Below are 23346 nucleotides of genomic sequence, written 5' to 3'. Positions count from 1 at the left end.
TTTTCCACCAAAGCAGATCTAAGAACCTGTATGTGAAAATATATGCTTATGGAGTTTATTTTCCATTAAAATATAGTTATACCTATGTATGTAAAAGATGTATGTACATCTTTTATAAATGATGGCATGTCCTTCCACACCATAAGTAATGTAATTGCTATTCTTAATCTAATTTAGTTAAATAATAAAACTCCATAATGGATATAATTCTCCCTGTTTCTAGCCCTCAATTAACATTCCTCCTCCGTAGCATTTAGACTTTGGCTTTCGATTGGTCTGACTGGATTGAGTTCAACAGATTTCATAACAGAGATTGGTGTGACTGTCAGAATTAACACCTTATTATCAGCCATGACAACCAGAGATGAACTCAAGAAAGAAGTCTGCCATCAATATGACAAAGACATGAAAATCCAATTCCATGGTGTTTATTTATAACGGATAACACCTCTTTGAAGGTCTAGATGTTTGTTCATTTACTTTTACTTTAAGATTTCTATTACAAACATGGACTCGCTACCCTTGATTAGCTTTATTAGCCTTTTTTCATAAACTACATTTTGTACTGTGTACAATATCTTGTGTTACAGTGTGCATAAACCAGCTCTAATGCTTGGTAATTCTTTTAAACAACTCATATCATTGGAACAGGTTGTAGAAAAGTGCTTTTTTGCCTTGATGAAGAATCAAATGTTATCAGTTTGTTTGGCAAAATAAATAGATAAATAAATTTGGCTAAACTTTTTCATAAATGAACAATACTGTTTTATTCTCTCTCTCTCTCTCTCTCTCTCTCTCTCTCTCTTTCTCTCTTTCTCTCAGTGCTGCTGACAATGGATTTGGTTGAAATTTTGTTAAATCTTCTTATAAAAACAATGATGCTAAGGCAGGTCAGACATTGTGCAGAAACTGAGACGATTATGGGGTATTAAAAAGATGGCTTTTTTAACGGCTTATGATATTGACCAGAGACATTGTTAGTAGGGTGAGAAATTGGAGTATGTTTATTATACACGAAACAAATAAGGGGTTTGAATAACGCTAATGAAGTCCTGACCGGCTCCCGGGGCCATTTTGAACAAAACATCAGTGACAGAGTCAGACTTCTGCCGCTCTATAAAAAACTAAATATGAGATATCTGACCTTTGGTTTAATGTGTTTAGTGCTATTAAATTAGGCCAGACATTCCCTCTCTGTTTCACACTCTCCTTCTTTCTGTCTCAGACAAAGGGCAATTGACTTAATTTACAGCTCTCATTTGTCAGTAGAGTGTTCTCCATTAAGACTGTTTATAGTGCAGTGGCTGAAACATTTAAAGATGAATAGGAGAAGCACACTAGAGGAAATAGTTCTATCCATTTATCTCTTAACACATGGCATTAAAGGGTGTCACTGAGGTAAACATGTTGAGAAAACAAATGAGTCATTAAATACTATAGAACAGCTAAATCTATACTGTGCCACATAGTTAGCGAAGGTCATAACATAAAAAAACGGATTGTGATTATAGGCTGGATGTGAAATACATTTCGAATAAACAACTCTGGCACTTGGTGCCTAGACAAAGCCATTCAGGTTCATGGCCTTGGGATGAATTCTGTGGAATTTTAAATGGTATATATGTCTTATTCTAAATCAGCACTCATACTTGTTTGTACCATGAGCCTTTGAATGATTCAGATCAAACATTTTTCATGTATTCTATTACTTGTTTAAAGAATCTGTTGGCGCATGAGATGAAATTCCACCTACAAGCAGTGATGTCATACATGAACGTTGGTAACAGGGTCAACACTTTAACATTTTGTGTGTTCCATTAATTTTTTTCCTTCATTTTCATTTGTTTCAAATTTTAAACGTGGTAGATGAGGCTAAAAAAAAGTCTTGCTTTGTTTGTTTGGGAAAGGGTTTGATGTGTAAATTGGGTTAATTTTGTATTTTCCAAACAAAGAGTTTGTCTGTGTGTGTGCTCTGGGTCCTAGTGGGTGAACAGAGACTAAAAAAAAGAAAATCTCCATTAAGAATTTCCCACAAAGCTATATATTTATTATTATCATTGCTGATGTTGTTTTTGCCACAGGGGTTTATAACCATGTGCTCACTCTTGCACATAAAAGCAACACTAAACACTATGTACACATAGAAACTGATTAAAAAATTAATTATTTTAATAAAACATAATCCAATTTGTCATACAAAGACTTCTTTTAACGTCATTTTTTTAGTGCTTTTTAAAATTATTAATTAAAATGAGTTCTAACTTTTTATTTGTTTTAAATGTATTCTTTTCATTTCACCATATGGTATACTCATTAACAGGTTTTTACTGTAGTGTTGTGAAATTAATTTCCTTTTAACATTTAAGAACATTTTATACAGTGCACAAAGAGATACTGTAGAGTGCAACGTCAAAGCAATGGTCACAGTTTTTTTTTTTTTTTTTTTATGATTTTCCTGTCCTGCTTTTACACAAGATTGAGCTCCACAGCTTTTCTTCACAACTCTCTGCTTCACACATTCATTAATGACATAGATAAAAAAAAAAAAAAAAAGCAGTTGTTTTATGTGGCAAACCTAAATACAACACTATTTACCCTAAGCTGTACAGTTTACCTGCCAACCCCTCCAATCGCTGTCAGATTCTCCAGCTGAGTTTTTGTCTGGTAATTGAATTTGGTTGTTTATGCCTCTTTTCTGTCTCAGTGCCTGCAGGTGACGTGCTATCACCACTCACCCTTCACACTCATTTTCATGCGCTCAGCACATGGTTAGGTGCCATTTTATAATTCACACATCCATCCAATAAGCGCCTCTTTCCTTTGTCAAGAAGATGAATGAGGCCAGAACTAGGATGCTTCTTCACAATCATTCAGTTTTCATTTTAAATAGGTGGCAGGAATGAAACATGGGATTTTAATTACATCAAGTACGAGGCTAGCACGGTGGTTATGTAAAGCATAACATACAATCAGCTGGTCATTATTGAAAAATAAACCCTTGACAGAGGACAACAGCATGGGTATTTATCAAATAAATAAATTGACATGAAAATTTTATTTGAAATGGTTTACGTGAGAAGACTGTGGAGTGAACAGTGCTAAGCACAGGTGTAAACAGGGTCCAACACATTTGATCAGCCAAATTATACTGAGAGGCCATCACTATGCACTCACATCAGATTTGTAGCATTAAAGTAATAGTTTTTGCTGAAAATTTACTCACCCTTTTAGACGATCTTCTAAAATGTAGATGAGTTTTGCATGGTCCAAATACCCACACTTGCAGTCTTTGCTATTGGCCAACTTGGTAACACTTTATTTTAGGGTCTCTTAACTAGTTGCTTATTAGCATGCATATTACTAGAATATTAGCCATTTATTAGCACTTGTGTGTACATCTGCCGGCGCCGGCATTTTTCAAATTAACGACGGTTGTTTATGGCGACGCAAAGAATTGTGGGTATTCTGTAGCAGCGAAGGATACACCTCATGCATCCTCCGAATTCCTGTGAAGGAAAGGTCTCATTCGAAGGTCGCATTTGGAGTGTCCTACTTGATTTTCTAAAATGAGACAGCCTCGATGACGTATGCACCCTTCAAATGAGACCTCCAGAGGATGCTGCCTTCTAAATGAGACACATCTACAATCGCTGTTTAAGGATACCATAAGAATGAATAAGTGCCGTAAGCTGAACGTCATACACTGATCATTCCGCGCAGTGCTGCTTCAAGTCGAACACACCTTAAAAGTTTTCGTGACCTCTCGCGAGATCTCGGCAAAACGTTTCACGATTTATTTCCAGAACATGATGCATGATGGGATACCCTAAGCCTCGAATAGCGCTCCAGAGCATTGCGTTTTTAAGATCTGGGACAGTTTTGCGCACTTACTTGCTGTCGCGCACATGCGCTCTCAAGTGGCCAAGACCATAAGTGTGAGTATTTGGACAAGGCATTTGTTCTTCATCAGAACAGATTCTGAGAAATGTAGCATTACATCACTTGGACCAGTGGATCATCTGCAGTGAATGGGTGCCATCAGAATGAGAGTCCAAACAGCTGATGAATGCTAAATTTCTCCAAATCTGTTCCGATGAAGAAAAAATTAATCTACATCTTGGATAGCCTGAGGCTGAATAATAAACTACTGCATTAACCCTTGTGCAACCTTTTGGACATTTTTGTCCAAGTTGTTTTTGTTTTTTTTGATAATGTTTTTTGATAATTTTGGTGTTAATGCTGACTGCATAAATTTTGGCTCAGGTGTGTATTTTTATTGGAATTTTAATATTCCACCCTCATTTCCTTTAATAAATCTATTTTGCACTACACAAATCAATAGTTCCTCTCAGCACCTTTTGAACAAAAATGTCCCCAATGAAACCCATTAAAACTGCTATTTTTAATCGCAGTGCCGTTTAACTGTAAAATGATGCAATTTTTGTTAATAGGCTTTCATTCTGCTGGCAAGACTTCAAAATTATTTTTTGTTACTAGATCATACCATTTTTTCAGGTTTGGTCTATAAAGCAAATACTTTTTCTGCTTCTGCATATAATAGAGCCAATTGGATAAATAATATAGCTATAATTGTGTGGGTGTGTTGTTACGGATGTCAAAGTGTGGTTTGTATGTGTGTCATAAAAAAATTGTGTGTTTGTAATATTTCAGAGAGAAAAACTCCAACCACTGTCTGCACCAACAGAGTTTTGCTGGCATCTAATGGGGAAAATTTGGTACTGCGCCCAAAACTAAATTTTACTGAAAGCTAATTTTTTGAGATATCAACCTCAAATCTGGAACACAACTTGTTTAGATTCATTGATTTTCTAGCAGATTTAGAGTGTTTCATTAAACACGTTTCATTAAATATATATTTTATATAAAATATTGTTTATAAATCATTTTCATTAACTTTTTTTTTTTTTTGGTTTCACTTTTTAAACTTGTCTTACTTCAACAATAATCTGCCATCTACCAAACTTAAATCTGTGCTCCCAAGCTTCAAATTTTTATGACGATTTTTTGACATGGACATTTTTGTCCACTATGGACCTGTGTGTAATTTTTTTTATTATTATTGATGCACAAGAGTTCAAAAATAAAAATAAAATAAAAATAAAAACTAATTTATTAAAAATTTATTAATTTATTAAAATTGATTAAAAGACAAAAAAAAATCAACATATCCATGCAAAGATTTGCAGGACATTTTATGTAAAAAGTTTGACAAAAATAATATTGTAACGGGGTGAACAAGACGTGAGACGTGCGGATCCATTTGCAAGGCTTTATTCAAAGGCGAGGTCACAAAACAAGCAAGGTTCATGCAATGGCAAACAGGATTATCACAGGCAAGACAAAGAGCAATCTTAGGGCAAGTGTAGGTCGACGATCGGCGAACAATATCCAACAGGGCAAGACAGAGAGATAATCCAGGTACACGAGCAGTAGTCCAAGAGAGGTGCAAACAGAGTCCGAATGGCAAGGCAAAGGGTTAATCCAGGAAACACGGGCAAGAAATCAAAACACTAGAAAACAGGCAAGGCAAGGCTATGACAAATATATGGGCTCCGTAGAGTAGCTATCGCTAGGAGAGTGATACAATACTCGGCAGAGAGAAAGAGGAAGTCCATGGTTTATGTAGGGTGTGTGATCAGTGCAATCAGCTGTGTGTGTCGTCAGTGCAATGGATGATGGGAATTGTAGTCTGAGGTGGCGTGCAACAGTTAGTGTGGTGCAAGAGTCCATGTGGTGAGTTAACGGAAGTTCATAGACCAGATTCATGACAAATATAATTCTGTTCAAAACTTTAATTCAATTTTAATTAAAACTTTCAAAGTGAGATAAAAAAAAAAAAGATTTTACTTCAAAGCAGCTATCACAGAGGCAAACATGGAATAATTAAATGATTTAAGTGATAAAAAAGATGATGAAATTTAACTTCCCCCTACATAACATTTAAAGATCTGAAGTAATGCTGTTTTATTATTTATTTATTTTTCAAGGAAGAGGAAGGGAGATAGATAACCCGAGTAACAGCATTACAAAATAGTCAGAGGACACAAAAAAACTTGCCAAACTGTTGAATGAGTTAGCATTTTCTGAATTTGGAAAGAGTATAACTATAATTACATAATATTTTGAGATATTAAGGCATGAAGTGGTGCCGGCTAAGAAAATCTAAATTAATAGCTTGGTTCTGAAGATTTTGTGTTAGTCTTGATCACTGAGGCACAGAGGCGTGTAAAACAGATTTAGATGATTTGAACATAGATTTACAGTCATGTGAAAAAAAGGTCATGTTTGTTGATGCTTGTTTTTCAATGCCAAATTATCTTTAAGGATTCTTGCAAAGTAAGAATGTAAGATTTTATTTGGTATTTGATCTTGCTATTTTACACATGACCAGCCTGAAAAAGCACAATTAGATCCTCACATGTTTTATCATGACAGCAATTTGAGACATTAAAATACAGATGGCTGTGCTTTCACTAGTAATATGAAGCACTTAAGGGTGTGAGAAATTAATGAGAGCTTATCTCAGATGAGTTACAGCTCACCAAAGGTGTCTGACTTAAATATGATAGATGGAGCATGCAGATACTGAATTACAAATTCCACCTCAGGAACTTTGAGTGACATAACTGCTAATGGCCAAGTTTGTTGTTTCTTGTTTGCGTATGTTAATGTAGTATAATCATAATGAGCTCATAATTTTTAGTTGTTATTTCATGCCAAAATTATGCAATGTTGCTGTATAAGTAAAGCACAAGAATGCATCATAAAATGCAGAGCGGATTCATTCAACTGAATTGCATGAAATATAAATTAACCAGGAGATCCTGCTGAGGAAATGACAGTTTGATGCAAGTATATATTTGAAAGAGAGAGAGTGCTTGTTTCTTTAAAGAATAATTTTGGTACAATACCTACTGAGACTTCCCAAAAGCAAACACTATTTTAATAAGTTTAGCCGAGGAAAATAGATATTCAATTAGCATTTCAAAGCTCAGTAAGGAGTGGGCAAAATGATTCCTGAATATCACAGAGTTCACAATTATTCTTCTATTAGTGTTGCTGGTTCAGTCTTAATTGAAATTTGGCCCATTTCTTAGGTAATTCCCCCAATACAAATTATTTCAAATTCATCAGTCAAATAGCTGCAGTGTTGTTTAGATTTCTTAAGTAAGTAAAGACTATTTTAGATCTTGCACAATAGGCACCTTAATATCCTAAAAGGTGATACCGAGGGTAACATAATGTGCTGTGATATGTGCATCTGCCGATAAAGGAAGTCAGGAGTGTCAAGCCTTCTGTTGCTCTATTCTACAATTTTCTCATTATAGTCTCACATCTGGTATCGATGGCACAAGGCCAGACCCTCTCAAGCGCTTCCACACCAGGGAGAGTTGACATAAACAGTGAGTTTACCAAACCACTGAAGGTCCTGCTAAACTAGTTTTACAGGCGAAAAAAATTAAGACAAAAGGGCACGTTTACCAAACGTTTGCCTACTTTGCACATTATTTCCCCCAAAATACCTGCATCTTAATCACTGACCAGTGAAAAATGCAGCATGGTGGTAGTCTGAACTGAACTACAAGACTGGCAATTGAGGCATTTTTCAAAATATCTTTGTGTGTGTGTGTCTTCCACTGAAAATTAAAATGTTAATGTTATGTTAATCGCATAGCACCGGAGATTTCTATACCTTTAATTCCAGAATTGTTAGCCTGTAACTGTTTGACGATTGTTGTTCTTTACAAAAAGAAAGAAAAAAAAAAAAGTGTTAATTTTGAACAATATTGTATGTTTCAGAAATCAATATTTGCATGCGGGACAAATCCAATTTCTTACCTCATCTGTCATGTTATTTCTGTACACTTTGACGCAGGAACATATCACACTGCTGTTTATCTGAGCGCCACAGTTCTCAAGATCACAGGGAAAAGAGAAGAGTGAGTCACCTGCCTCTGTATGTTCAGAATGCATGTTTAAAATACAGGCTATAACCAGTGAACGTCACATATGCATTTCAAAGCAAAGGCAGATGAAAGAACATTCCACAGGTGTTTTTGCAACAAACAAAAAAACATAAATTCACAATTAATTCATAAATATTATTATTATTATTAAATATCTTGTGTGTGTGTGTGTGTGTGTGTGTGTGTGTGTTTGTGTGTGTGTGTGTGTGTGTGTGTGTGTGTGTGTGTGTGTGTGTGTGTGTGTGTGTGTGTGGCTGGTGGCAAATTTTCTAGGTGGGGTGCCACATCCAAACAATTTAGCATACATCCCGATATGATTTATCCCAGTATAACAAAAGGAAAAGCATTAAGACATGAAACATAATAAATAAAGAAAATTGTTTTACCAAATTCAAGATTGAGGATTATTCTCACAAAACTACATTTTCTGCAAGCTTTTTTCAAGAAAAATTTAAACATTTTGTTTTTAATATTAATAATAAGTCAAAATTGATGTATACGGCGCAACAGCAAAATCTGTGAGAAAAATAAATAAATGTTGTTTCATTTGTTTAGATAATTTGTTTACATTTCCTCAGCGGACACTCAAACTAAAGTTTATTGTTAATAATACTGATCTGAAGAATGAATGCTGTATCAGATGCAGGTACGTTAATCACACTTGCTCAGTCCATCTCTCTCTCATAATATTCTACATAATACAGTGAGGTTTTAATACAGTACAATAAGCTTTCAATTAAGCAACTCAACATTCCTCCGTTATTAGTTATAAAGTGACGTTTTGAAATTAGTAACTGAGGCTTGGGCTTAACTGTTCAACTGTCAACTTTAGATTTGAATCTGTGGCAGAAGGAAGTAGTTTGCACAAAAGAGGGCTTTTAAAGACACTCCGTTGTTATTTTGTTTATGTATTTACACGCTCGTGCTATCAAACTGTTGTATAAATGCAATATCACATGAGTAGACTTGAGATATGGCTGTATATCGGCACGCTGTGATTACCTACAGCCGAGTCACAGCTGTGCCTATATACTGTGTGTGTGTGTGTGTATATATGTATGCATGTATACACACACACACACACAGTATATAGGCAAATGTGTGTGTGTGTGTGTGTGTGTGTGTGTGTGTGTGTGAGAGTTTTGACTGAATGTAGAAGTATAGAAAACAGAAGTTATATATATATATATATATATATATATATATATATATACTGTATATACTGTGTATATATATATATATATATATATATATATATATACAGTATATACACACACATAGGGTAAGATTAAGGCATATGCCCATTAAGGACATTGTATATTGACTTTTAAACTGTAGCATATTTATATATGTTTAGCATATACAGGATGATGATGATTCATATAACTATTAACATACAATTGATATTCATCAACTATTCTATTTAAATTTGTGTTTTAGCAATTGAGTTAATAAATGAATAACAAATGGCAGACAAAATAGTATCCTAAAATAGTATCCTAGTAAAAGAGATTCATCTGAAAGGTATTCTACAATACAGGCATATGAATATTATATATTTAATTGCCCAAATTGAATTGAAATTGAATTGCCCTAAGATATGTCATAATAGTATCGCTACGAATTAATATTGTATGATTTCACTTTGTTAGTCTATAAGTTTGATGAAAAGTGAGGATATCTAAAGTGTATATTTAATGCACTGATTTTTGAATAAAAATTCTTATTAATTACAATAAGAATCAAGTTATAAATAAATAAATACATACACACATGCCACTAGTAAAAACATTTCACTTGGGACTTTCTGTGTCAGTTCTTGGGGGCCCATCTTGAGGTCTGATTTGATCTTTTCACTTTAAAATAAAAATAAAATAAAAGCAATATTTTTACATCTAAAAACATTGATGTGTGTACACATCATATACAATGGCATAGATCACTGTTTTTTTGACTGACCAAATATCAGGAAGTCGTGGCCTAATGGTTAGAGAGTCGGACTCGTAATCCAAAGGTTGCGGGTTCGAGTCTCGGGCCAGCATAAATTGTAGGTGGGGGGAGTGAATGTACAGTGCTCTCTCCACTCTCAATAGTGGTACTGAGGTGGCACTGAGGTGGCCCTTGAGCAAGGCACCGATCCCCCAACTGCTCCCCGGGCGCCGCAGCATAAATGCCTGCCCACTGCTCTGGGTGTGTGTTCACAGTGTGTGTGTGTGTGTGTGCACTTTGAATGGGTTAAAATGCAGAGCACGAATTCTGAGTATGAGTCACCATACTTGGACGTATGTCACTTTCATTTTCATTTTCTGTGGGGAAGTAGTGGCCTAATGGTTAGCAAGTCGGACTCGTAATCCAAAGGTTGCGGGTTCGAGTCTCGGGCCGGCAGGGATTGTAGGTGGGGGGCCTTGAATGTCCAATGCTCTCTCCACCCTGTGACTAAGGTGAGTCCCTTGAGCACCAAACCCCCAGCAAGCAATATGGCTGCCCACTGCTCCGGGTGTGTGTTCACTGCTGTGTGTGTGCACTTTGGATGGGTTAAATGCAGAATTCTGGAGCATGAATTCCGAGTATGGGTCAGAGTATGGCTGTATATCATGTCACTTTCAAATGTTGAATAATTATATATATATAAGCATAATATAGTACTGCTGTTAAATAAAACATAATACTGAACAAATGAGCGAGTGCTCTAATCCTTGGTCCAGCAGATGGCTGCAGGCTTAAGCATTTGAATACTAATGTCCCCCTGGTCCACTTCACCCTTCTCTCAGTCACGGCTCAGTTCTGCTGCTCTCTATGGATGGAGCCTTCCCCCACCAGCTCTGTTTGCTCTGGTTTGTCAGATCTCCTCGAGTCTTCTGACCCTAGTTCTTTTACCTCAACACAGCACAGAGTCTTCTGGTCATGGGTTGTCGAGGAGAATAACAACATCAGTGCTGCTTTTGGCATCCACAGTAAACGCTGTTTCCTCATGGGTTAAAACACAGAACACAGCCTGTAAATAGTTTCACAGAGCTGTACATCAGTATCCACGGTGGCTGATATCGATTTAACGTGTCTGGTGTAAAGGTGAGGGAGCGGCTTTGACGTTTCAACACCTCTGTCTCCATCTCATGCGCACCAGAGACTGAAGGATTGCTGTGTTTGCTGACCTTACATGTCAAACTCTTTACATGCGTTTATCTGTAGATCTAGTAGGTTCTCGTTTGCACTGCTGCATTAAGTATTAACCATGTCTCTTGCTGTTTTCCAGTAGCTGGAAAGCACATCTGCCTATGGACTATGGAGCTGCAGTTTAAGGGAGAAGGGCTCGTGCTCTCCTGCGCTCTTTAAATGGTTGACAAGATGAATCATATCATTCTCAGTGCAGCACTCTAAATGAAAAGCAGGTTTAATTTCATGAAGCCAGGGGAGAACGGCTCTAAAAGTGACTCTTACTGCATAAGATATGAAACATGATACTTAATTTTAAACGGTTGAAATCTCTTCCTGTGAAACAGCTTAAGCGCACGTTCTTCAGTTTTGCTCTTTGTATAAGGTTTGCAGTACGAATATTTCAGGTCAAATACTTCTGCTCTGGCAAAAACATGTGACTGCACAGAAATGAATTTTGACTCATCTTCCAGTTTGAAAAAGCAAAGCAAAACGTGTTCCAGAAAAGTTAAAAGTAGATATGTGAAGCACTTACCTTTCATTTGAAGTGGAGCTTCTTTTCTAGGTGCATAAACCTTGTTTGTTCAAAGCTGTGCTGCCTGGTATCCATGGACGGACATGTACAAGTTACATAAAATCTGGAACATTTTGCATCTTAAAGCTGAAATACACTATTCCACCTTCAAAATCCGAACACTAGACATCATACACTTTAAAGTTTTTCTGAACACAACAAACTCATGCAGAAATATGTCTCATTGCTAGGAGATGCACAACAAATTAAAACATTACCTGTTCTAAAATCGTCTCAAAATATCAAATGTTTAATATCTTGTTACTGGACAGATTCATAGTCTGAAGGTAGAAAATCTGAGTTTAATATATATTTGAATGTGATTTTTTTTTGTTTGTTTGTTTATTGAGTATCATTTGATACATCAAGCTTTTATGACTCATTTAATATAACATAGAAGAATATTAAGCATCAAACTGAGCAAAAAATATTAGGGCTGGGTAAAAAATATCGATTCTCCGATTTTAATCGATCTTCAGTTTAACGCAACGATATCGATTCGGGAAATCCCCGAATCGATTCTTAATGCGCGTGCTTCACGTAAGAGGATATGAATATTCACCTCTCGTCCTGAAGGTGTCACCATCTATAGATATACTTACCTGGCAGGGGAGACACCATGATCAAGAAGGCGGTTCACCCAGAGCGAGGCTTGGCCACGGTGTGTGTGTTCACGGTGTGTGTGTGTTCACTGCTGTGTGTGTGTGTGCACGTTGGATGGGTTAAATGCAGAGCACGAATTCCGAGTATGGGTCATCATACTTGGCTGAATGTCACTTCACTTATCTTTCGAATTGCTCCACTAAAAAAAACAACTGTGTGCACCCTATTATTAATGTAGATGTGTATTTCAGTAATAAACTTAAGTAGGAGAGTTTCAGTTACCAGTATTTATATCAAAATATGGATCCCATGTCTGCAAAACTAACATTTTAAATGAAATATTGATAGCTAATCGATATCGAATCGAATCGAATCGAAACGATAAAAATAAGAATCGAATCGAATCGCAGAATTGGTCACAATACCCAGCCCTAAAAAATATTGCTGATATTTATATGGCCAAAAAGTAAGATGAAATTCTGATAGCTTGAAAAGTAATTCAGTGAGATCAAGTATAGTGGATTAGTTAAATAGAATCCATATACATATCAGTTGACATGATGTAATATCTTAGCAAAACATGTAATTCAATGATTGACAGATGCTGATACAAATAAACATTCCTCAAAAGCCAGATGGTTCATGTTTTATACTCAATGTATAGATAATCAAATAAACCCTAGGTTTCTTCATTCCAGTAAGTGTTCATCTTGAAATATTACTAACAATATAAAAGTTATTTTTATATTTACTTTATAAAAATCAGCAGTTTCACAGCAAAAAGGCATGCATACCACGACCTGAAGGGGGACATTTTTACAATGATACAAAAAAGCTCTTCACTTGTTAAAAAAAAGTTTAACTGTGACAGAAAGCAAGTTTTGATCAAGTTGATTATTTAGAGACCACATCAAATATGTTACATTAGGGTTAAACAATTAAAAAGCAATCAACCCCATTTTGTTTTTACCTGCCATGTATGGGATCCAGTTTACCTGATTAGCCTATAATACCACAATAACAAACTGGAATGAAAAAATGATTGGGGTTCCTTTTAACCCTGACCTGTGGGAAGCTAATGCTCATACTGTCTAAAGCTGAAACTAAGTTTTTTTAAGAGTGCTTATACTTTTGAAATACTTGTGCATGATTCACGAGACCTGACTGTGACATTTCTCACCTACCAGAGGTGTTCTCAGCTTAGATGCACATGCAGCCTATGAAATCACACTTAAGACCTTCTGAGTCTTCAATCTCCAGTAGCAAAGCCACCAGATTCAGTCAGAGAGATGCACGAGAGGCCATGTGATGTCAGCCAGTCACAATAGAACAGTGGGAGTGTGAAAGTGTGTGAAGGTCACCTGTTTAGACACCTCAATTTCAATATAGTATTTCTATTAATGGCTACTCACGGCTATGCAAGGCCATAGAGATGGTCTCTGAGAAGAGCTGTCATACAAATAACACTTCTAACTTCAGATGCTCCTTCCAAGAGCGCATGTGAGTATGGGTTTTAAAAGTATTAAATGCAGAGTTGCATTTGATTGAAACTTGCACAGCTTGTAAATAGACCAAATAACCTTTAAAATTACTGTAGATAACCTATAAAATTGTGAAACACACAAACACCATGCACAGTGCACAAACGATGCCCACATACACACACTCTCACACACAAACACATCGGTGCCTGCAAGTCATCTAGGGAGCACAAGAAGTCCTTCCTTTTTGACCCAGCAACTTTTTTTCCCCCTACAGCCTTGCATTTATTTGGAAACAATTAATCATTCCTGACTCCTCAAGTTTGGCTTCTACGGCAAACATCACCTTATTAGTCTGTGGAGCAGAGGCACCACCAAGTGGAGAGATGTGTGATATACATCACAGACTCATAGGAAGTTGTAAAGCATGGCTTTATATTGACATAATATTTTTTAAATACTCCAACAAATCACACTAGTTAGAGTAGTAGGTTCATATCTAAGTCATCTGTATCCTAGTATATGTCTTCTGCAACATACAGAGCCAAGAAAAAATATTAATTTAAATTGTAAAGTCTTCCCCTTACAACTTGTGATAAATAGACCTATGTCCCATTCATTTTTTGTTTAATAAGAAAACATATAGTAGGTAAGAAAACAAAGCTTGTCAACCCAATCCAGTGGGATCTTTAATGGATTTCACGAATAAGAAAACTACTAACAATGCAGTAAGTATTTGTCTACATTACAGTATTTGTGTGGGAATACAGTACGCTTAACTGCGTCAGCGACCTTTTATGATGGTCCAGCTGCTGCTGCTGCTGCTGCTGCTCCCCACACAGAGGTGACACGTACTGTAACCAAGCCAGAGTCCTCCTGCTCCCTCCAGCTGTAACACACACTCATTAATGACTAAATCACTGTCCTAATTAGCAGCACACTGTCTCATTAATCACCCTGTGTCTGCAGCTCCCATTTGTAAACACACGTTACAGTCTTTATTAAAAACATGAACCTTGATAGTTGATATTTAAACCCACATGAAATCAGGAACAAGTTCAACATAAGTACACACAAGCAATTACATATTTAAATGTGAAACATGTACACTTTAAAAAGTAGCCTAACCTGTAATTGTTGCTTTAAAGGTGCAGTATGTAATATTGACAGCTAGTGGTTAAAATGGGTACTGCAGCGGTTTGACAGAGTTGTTTCTCCCTTTCCCTTTGCCTCTTCCTCAGACTCGACGCTCACGCGGGTTCCGGTTGAGGACATGCAAAAGAAACAAGCTCAATTCACCTCTCACCGGGAGTTTGACTGACAGTCGATCTGACCAATCATAATAACGAATCTGCAATTTCAGATGCAGGTTCATGCATGTCATGTGACATACAGAAGCCACAATAGCACTGTATATATAGGCTTATGTTTTATTTATTTATTTTTTCCTTTTTATTCGAAAATGACTGTTGTCATGACGAGTGATAACTATTTTAGGAAATATCTCGATTCTCAAATTTGTGTAAGTAAATGCGTTTTGCACCTTTATAGATTGTTATTTGATCAATAAATGTTGTTGGGCAAAGTAGACTAATAGTGTAATCTATGAACTACACATAAACCGCTTAAGTACCAGATATGGGTGTCATGCCATAAAATTAATTTTAATACGACTGACTTTGTATTTAATGTGAATAACAAATTACTAATTATAACACTTTTATTTTACAGAGAGTAAAGAACATTATCAAATAAGATTTTCATTCAGTCTAGCCAGAGTTCAGGCACTCTCAAAAACTCCCTAAAATCACTGAAGCTGCTTACACTGAGAAATAAATATCTTACTTGCATTCCTAAGCGATCAAGTGAACAAAACACTGCGCGTTTCAGTGATGACTGCTGTACAAACACGTCTGTCTCTGGCTCAGCGCCAGCCAAAGTGCCAAATGCAGATTTGAATTTAGCAGCTGATGCTATGAAAGATCTAATCACACCTGTATGATTGTATCAAATATAATTGTTTTGTTTTTTTGTCTTTTGGAAGCTGCATTCACTTGGCTCAGAAATCTTAGGGGGCATGTAGTGAATGGGCATGACGCCTCTGTCTGGTAGGTATTAGTTGTGGGATTCGTTAATAATTCAGCAATCAGCTCCCCAGAAGTTTTTACAGCGGTGGTTCACCTGTTAAAGCTTTTCATAGTACTTTGGTATGCCCATTATAATTAATTAAACTAATTACTGTATTTAAACATTTTTGATTATTTTTCAATCTTTTATTTAAATCCACAAGTAGGCTATATACAATGTAGCCTACTTATTTTACTGCTGCCATATATGATCTACTCTCCTACACAACACAAGGAGCAGTGTGGCGATTTTGAGCAAAACTCAACCCTGTCACACACACATATATACATATACAGGTGCATCTCATAAAATTAGAATATGGTGAAAAAGTTCATTTTTTTCTTGTAACATTTCAAAAAATGAAACTTTCATATATTTTAGATTCATTATATGTAAAGTAAAACACTTAAAAAGTTTTTTTTGTTTTAATTTTCATGATTAGAGCTTACAGCTAATGAAAGTCAAAAATCTGTATCTCAGAATATTAGAATATTTACATTTGAGTTTCAATAAATTACCATCCATACAGTATAAATTCTGAATATCTCTTGTTCTTTGAAACCACAATAATGGGGAACACTACTGACTTGGCAAGGGTCCAGAAGATGAACACTGACACCCTCCACAAAGAGGGTAAGTCACAGAGGGTCATTACTGAAAGGTGTGGCTGTTCAAGGAGTGCTGTATCAAAGCATATTAAATGCAAAGTTGACTGGAAGGAAGAATTTGGGTAGGAAATAGGTGCACAAGCAACAGGGATGACCACAAGCTTGAGAATATTGTCAAGCAAAGCTGATTCAAACACTTGGGAGAGCTTCACAAGGAGTGGACTCAATCTGGAGTCAGAATCAGAATCAGAATCAGAATCAGAATGAGCTTTATTGGCCAAGTATGTTTACACATACAAGGAATTTGTTGTAGTGACAGAAGCTCCACAGTGCAACAGAAAGACAGTAACAGGACAGGACACAGGTAATGAAACAAAATAACAGGAAATAGCCAATAACCAATGTACAAAGCAGCAAAAAAAATAAAAAATACACAATATATAATATATAATATAGGCGACTATGTATGTACAGGTGAAGTATGTGCAAATTAGAAATGAGAAAATAAAGTAAGTGAGTGTGGTGAATGGATAATGTATTAGTTGTGTGTTCTACGTTTATTTATTGAGTGTTCATGAGATGTATTGACTGAGGGAAGAAACTGTTCCTGTGTCTGGTCGTTCTGGTGCTCAGAGCTCTGTAGCGTCGACCAGATGGTAACAGTTCAAAGAGGTTGTGTGCTGGATGTGAGGGGTCCAGAGTGATTTTACCAGCTCTTTTGCTCACTCTGGATAAGTACAGTTCTTGGAGAGTGGGGAGGGTTGTACCAATGATTCGCTCAGCAGTCCGGACTACCCTCCGTAGTCTTCTGAGGTCAGATTTGGTAGCTGAGCTGAACCAGACAGTTATTGAGGTGCAGAGGATGGATTCAATGATGGCAGAGTAGAACTGTTTCAGTAAGTCCTGTGGCAGGTTGAACTTCCTCAGCTGGCGAAGAAAGTACAGCCTCTGCTGGGCCTTCCTGACAATGGAGTCAATGTGAATATCCCACTTTAGGTCCTGAGAGATGGTGGTGCGGCGTGCATCAGTGCATCAAGAGTCACCAGAGAGATGGTAGGGCACCTTGTGGTAAAAAATTTGATTTATTGCCCCCCTCATAAAAATTCCTCCTCCCACCCATCCATAACTGAACACCTTTTCGGACACCTGTTGTACACCCCCACCCCCGTCTAAGTGGCCATCTGGTTATCCACCCCAGTGAACTTAAGGAATTTATGACAATGTGTTTTTGTGTGGCCCGTTGAAACTGTTATGTGCTTTAAACTTTAAATGGTGAAACTGTGTTAAACGGTATAAATGGGAGTTTTTATTAAAGTGTTTTCACATACATATCAAGAAAAAAAAACAAACATCAAACATACACATAAAACGTGCAATGACTGTTTTTCCCTACAAGTCAAGACGATCTAGTGTTGTTAAAACAATCTTAGGAAAAGTTAGAAAATAAAACAAAACGCATTAGATACGGTAGTTTTTCTATCATTACAATTTAAAACTAGTTAGTTTGACAAAGTTAAATAAAAAGAAGAAGAGGGGAGCACGTTCGCTCATCTATAACAAAATACATCTGACTCCTTAGTTAAGTGAGATACATGCCAAAATCTGTTGCACTTTTAAAAAAGTTTGAGTTTATAACAGATAGGAAGTTAAAGAAATTAGAGTTGACTTATCTTACCGTGGTGTGAAATAAAAAATATCAGAGTATAAGATACTTGTTCAAATCTTGTAACATTACAATAGAAAAAAGGTTTTTACTTTGAATATTCTTTAAAAATTATTTTTTGACATCTTATGCAAGCCTGTGAATCTGGTCCATGTATGGTCCTTGTACTTTTGCATCCATTAATTTTTCGCTTTTTAACCTTGACAAAAAAAAAAAAAAAAAACTTAATTTAAAAATTCTGTTGAAAAGTTAAATTCAAAACTGCACCAGGCCCCTCGGCAATTAGACCAAGGAGGACCACGGGAACATGATCGCGAATGGACTGAGGGGGGAATACGATCACAAGTGGACTGAGGCAGGAGCTTAGCATTATGATCATAAAAATATCGATGCCTTTCAAATATAGACAGCAGAGGTTTTACATAAGCAGTACCAGTAGCCACATTGCTAGCGCTTTTAGCGTGTGTATAGAGACGCTACAGTGATTTAATATTTATATACATTAAAAAACAAACTGCATATCTGTATTTTTTTTTACAGTTTTTAATGAAATAAGAATTTTGAATAATGAAAATTAGTTTGTGTAATTTATTTAAGGGTTGAATCCGTGTATCATTTACTCAATGCTCATGCACTCGGTTTGTTTTCTGAAATGATGCATTGTATGGCATCATGGTGTAATTGATTTCTTACGTTGTCTCTTTATTAAAGTATACAGTACGATCCAAATGTATGAAATTGTCATAATATTTTATGACCTTTCATTCCCCAATTTGTCACTCATTCAAGACATAAAAAAAATCTCAGCTTTCATTCAAGCATTTCAAGCAACTATGGTCACAAGTTCCATCATTACAAGTAGAGTTCAATGGAAATTACGACCATAGTTAACAATGCTTTTGGGAAATGCACCCCAGTTCAATCAGCATGGCCAATTATTTCTTCCACTTTACTATTAATAGCAGAAATAAACATGAGCTTGAAAAATGGTGCGTTACACTTCTTTTTGATAGTCCACTTTAGACATTCTACTAACTATAAGTCAGTAGGTTTCAGTAGGTTTAGGGTTAGTAGAATAAGTTTCTCGTACTCAGTATGTTGTATGTTGTGGACCCATCAAAATAAAGTGTTAGAAGATACTAAGCAGAACAATCTACTAATATTCTAATAACTGCTAGTTGACATGTAGTTTCAAAGTTACTTACTGTTAGTAGAATGTCTAAAGTGGACTATCGAAATAAAGTGTTACCAAATGGTGTGCATTGATGTCTTTCCACAGTTGAAACAAGATACCTTCTGATAAAGTTATTCAAGTTCACTGACATTAATTTACTCGGTAACACTTTAGAATAGGGGACACTTATTCACTATTAACTACGACTTTTCCCTCAATAGATTCCTAATTTGCTGCTTATTAATAGCTAGTAAGTTTAGGTATTGGGTAGGGTTAGGGATGTAGAATAAGGTCATGTTGAATAAGTCATTAATATGTGCTTAATTACTACTACTAAATGGCTAATATTCTAGTAATATGCATGCTAATAAGCAACTAGTTAAGAGACCTTAAAATAAAGTGATTTCATGTGGGTTTAAATATCAACTACCAAGATTCTTGTTATTATTAAAGAATGTAACGTGTAGTCGTGTGTTTACAAATGGGAGCTGCAGACACATGGTGATTAATGAGACAATGTGCTGCTAATTAAGATCCAAAAAGGATCTAATGGAATAATTTACCCAAAATTCTTACATTTTTATCAATGCACATAATGTAAACAAAAAATGTATAACAGAGCAAACCTGCAATAATATTTTATATGAGCAGAAAATTACAAAAGAAATGTTATCTGTGAAATATATATTACACACACGTGCGTGCGTGTGTGTGGGGAATTATATATTAATTATCAGTAGGCCTAGACATTTTAGACAGCATCAACCCTCCATTAATTCAAGGTGACTCTGATATATTGAAGATTCCAGCAACTGCCCTTGTTCTCTTTCTCACATTCTGTACAAACAATGATTTTTTTCTATAGTTTGTGCATGCCATTTTGTGAAAATGCTGATATAACAGGTTCAGTTTCAATCCAAATTTAAATTTTGGGGTGAGCTGTCCTTTTCATTTGATGATGAAGAATGTTATAAACACTTGAATCTTTTTTTATCATAGAAAACAAAAATACAGGAAAATGAGGATTCATGTGGCTGAATATAACATGGTTCATTATGAGAACATGTTCAGCTTCATCACTATCACTTTGTGTCTCTGTGAGTCAAGAGAGGCTGAAGAAGAAAACAATAATCCTGATTGACCAGAACATGAGATACATGAACCACCCAGAAAACTCTTCTTGGAGTTTTATTTCAATGACTGTGTCCCCATTTGTGGTGTAATAGATTATCAGAACAATAAATGAATTCTGTTTGATTTATTGAGTTACAGAAAGAAAGATTTTTGACACAGAGGCATCATCTGTGCAAAGCAAAATTGCTACTGAACTTAGAATCAGTAATTTTGGTACATTTGCACTATGTTAAAAATGTTTGAAACAATAAAAAATAAGATTGAACAGGCATGCCACTTCTGATTTAACATGGTGTGTATGGAAAGAGATCAGTGAGAAATGCCACACACGAATGGTATCTTGACTGTACATTTTTGGTCATTCCGATTTCCTTTAGCTGTTATGAGAAAGAAAAAGATGTTTTATTATACAAATAATTATAATTATACAGGTCTTAGCATCATAATGCGGTCACACGTTTAAGGTCCAATTTTCGCTATTAACAAACCATTAACTACAACTTTGCCTCAATAAACAACCAATTTACTGCTTATTAATAGTTAGTAAGGTAGTTGTTAAGTTTAAGTATCCGATTAGGGATGAAGAACATGGTCAAGAAGAATAAATGCTTTATAAGTACTAATAAACAGCCAATATGTTAATAATAAGCATGATAATAAGCAACTAGTTAATAGTGAGAACTGGTCCCTATACTAAAGTGTTAACCCTAATGCTTATATTTAGAAAGGCAAATAAACTAAGCCTAGCTTGTAACTTAAACACTGGAAGTCAGGGGAGTGAATACAATACTTTATTAACTGTCCAGAACTGAAAACATGAGATGACGTTCACATCATTCAAATTATTTACCTCCAAAGTTCATCTGAATGCAGTGCTCATCACGATGTACATTGTTGGGTTCTCCAGGGTTCCAAAAATTTACATTAATTTTGGACCCATCACTCCAAAACCATGTTCTCCTGTGAACAGAAGAGCACAAATATTTACAACTCTGTGTAAATTTCAGCTTTTACTCTTTTCACATTAAGCAGTGTTGATTTAATAAAAGACAGTAAATTTTTACATATTCATCTTAGACAACATAAAAAAATGAACAACATAATAACATCATAGCCTCCTATCCAGTATGATTTTGAACTTGAGATCATGCACTTTAAGAAGGCATACTCCTTGTTACTATGTACAGAGGCAGGGTTCCCACCATGATTCAAGCACATCACCTGAGGAGAGTATGACATGAGGAGAAATAGCTATTAGATAGATAGATAGATAGATAGATAGATAGATAGATAGATAGATAGATAGACAGATAGATAGATAGACAGACAGATAGATAGATAGATAGATAGATAGATAGATAGATAGATAGATAGATAGATAGATAGATAGATAGATAGATAGATAGATAGATAGATAGATAGATAGATAGACAAGTTTAACAAAAATGAACATAGACCATATCTTTATCACTTTGTCACCCATTTCTATTTATACAAGACCAAAGCACAAAGAGTATAACACAGTGCAACCTTCCTTCACAACATTTACTACTTTTTTAATGATGCGTGTTTTGATTTGCAGGGCAATATATTTGATTCAATTAAGCAATACAACTCGTGCAAGAGTGTTTTTGTACTGAATGTTAGCAGCCTTGTTTCTCAGTTACTCATAGCCATGTTAATGATATTGAGCAAAACAGCAACGTTTCTCTGCCAGTGGAAATTATCTCTGGGAAAACTAAACTGAACAACATGGGAATTTTATACCAGTTGTTCTGATGTTAAAGGTCAGATAATAAAACACTGAGGGTTGGTGAAAATTCAGTAGTGGTATTTAGGGATGTTCAGTCAGTTCTGCAGTATTATCATGATGTATCTTACCTGACGCATTCAGAGCAAAGAGCAGACAGAGAGGCACGCAGACAGTCCAGACTCCTATTGTTTCTCACTGAAATCAGCCAGGAATACTGCACATATGAAACACATTATACATATCTGAATATAAATATTATGCTGATGCTATTGTAAAAGTTTGAATTGATGTATTATTTTGGTAATACTAACAGAGAGCTTGCTGTATTCATCTGTTTCTCAGTGCAGATCTAATTTTTATATAGCAGATGAATAATTGTCTACTTAAAAAAAAGAAGAAAAAACCCACACTATCAACCATATTACAAAATTCTTACAAGCTGAATCATTTATCAGTAGATCACACAAAACACAACCTGGACCCAAGACTTAATTTTATGCAATCTTATGTTGCATAATGTTGCATGATAAAGTGAGAAAGTTTTGAAATAGAACTCAAAATATGAAAATGTTAATAACAGTTCATTTCTATTAAACAACAACAACACTAATAATAATAATAATAAAAAAAATAATAATAAATAATTCAGGAAACCAAACTCACTTTCATACATTTTCAGGACACAATTGAAATATTGTATTAGCCTAAACTTCTTTCAGGTCACTAATCACATACTATGTGTGTGATTTTTCTGCATTTCCACATGAAGTTCATAAAAGTTTTCTTTTTTTTTTCACTACAACTACAGAACATACAACTACTGATTTGGCATCTCATACCATTTAATGTTTTTAAACATCTGCACAAGCATAAATGGAGTAGCAATTCCAAATGAGTTCTGCTAAGGATGCAATGTCTAAAATATATTGTAATTGTGGTGATTCTGACCAACCAAATATCAGAGATTGCTTTAATGCAACTTTGTTTAGCTGTAAATGGTTTTAGAAGAGTTAAATGTAGATAATATGTATTACTGTAATATAATTATTACAGTATTATATTGCATGGAGTGTCCATTTACACTAAGT

This window comes from Barbus barbus (assembly GCF_936440315.1).
Source record: "Barbus barbus genome assembly, chromosome: 33".
Taxonomy (NCBI): domain Eukaryota; kingdom Metazoa; phylum Chordata; class Actinopteri; order Cypriniformes; family Cyprinidae; genus Barbus; species Barbus barbus.
This window is presented reverse-complemented; position numbering follows the sequence as displayed.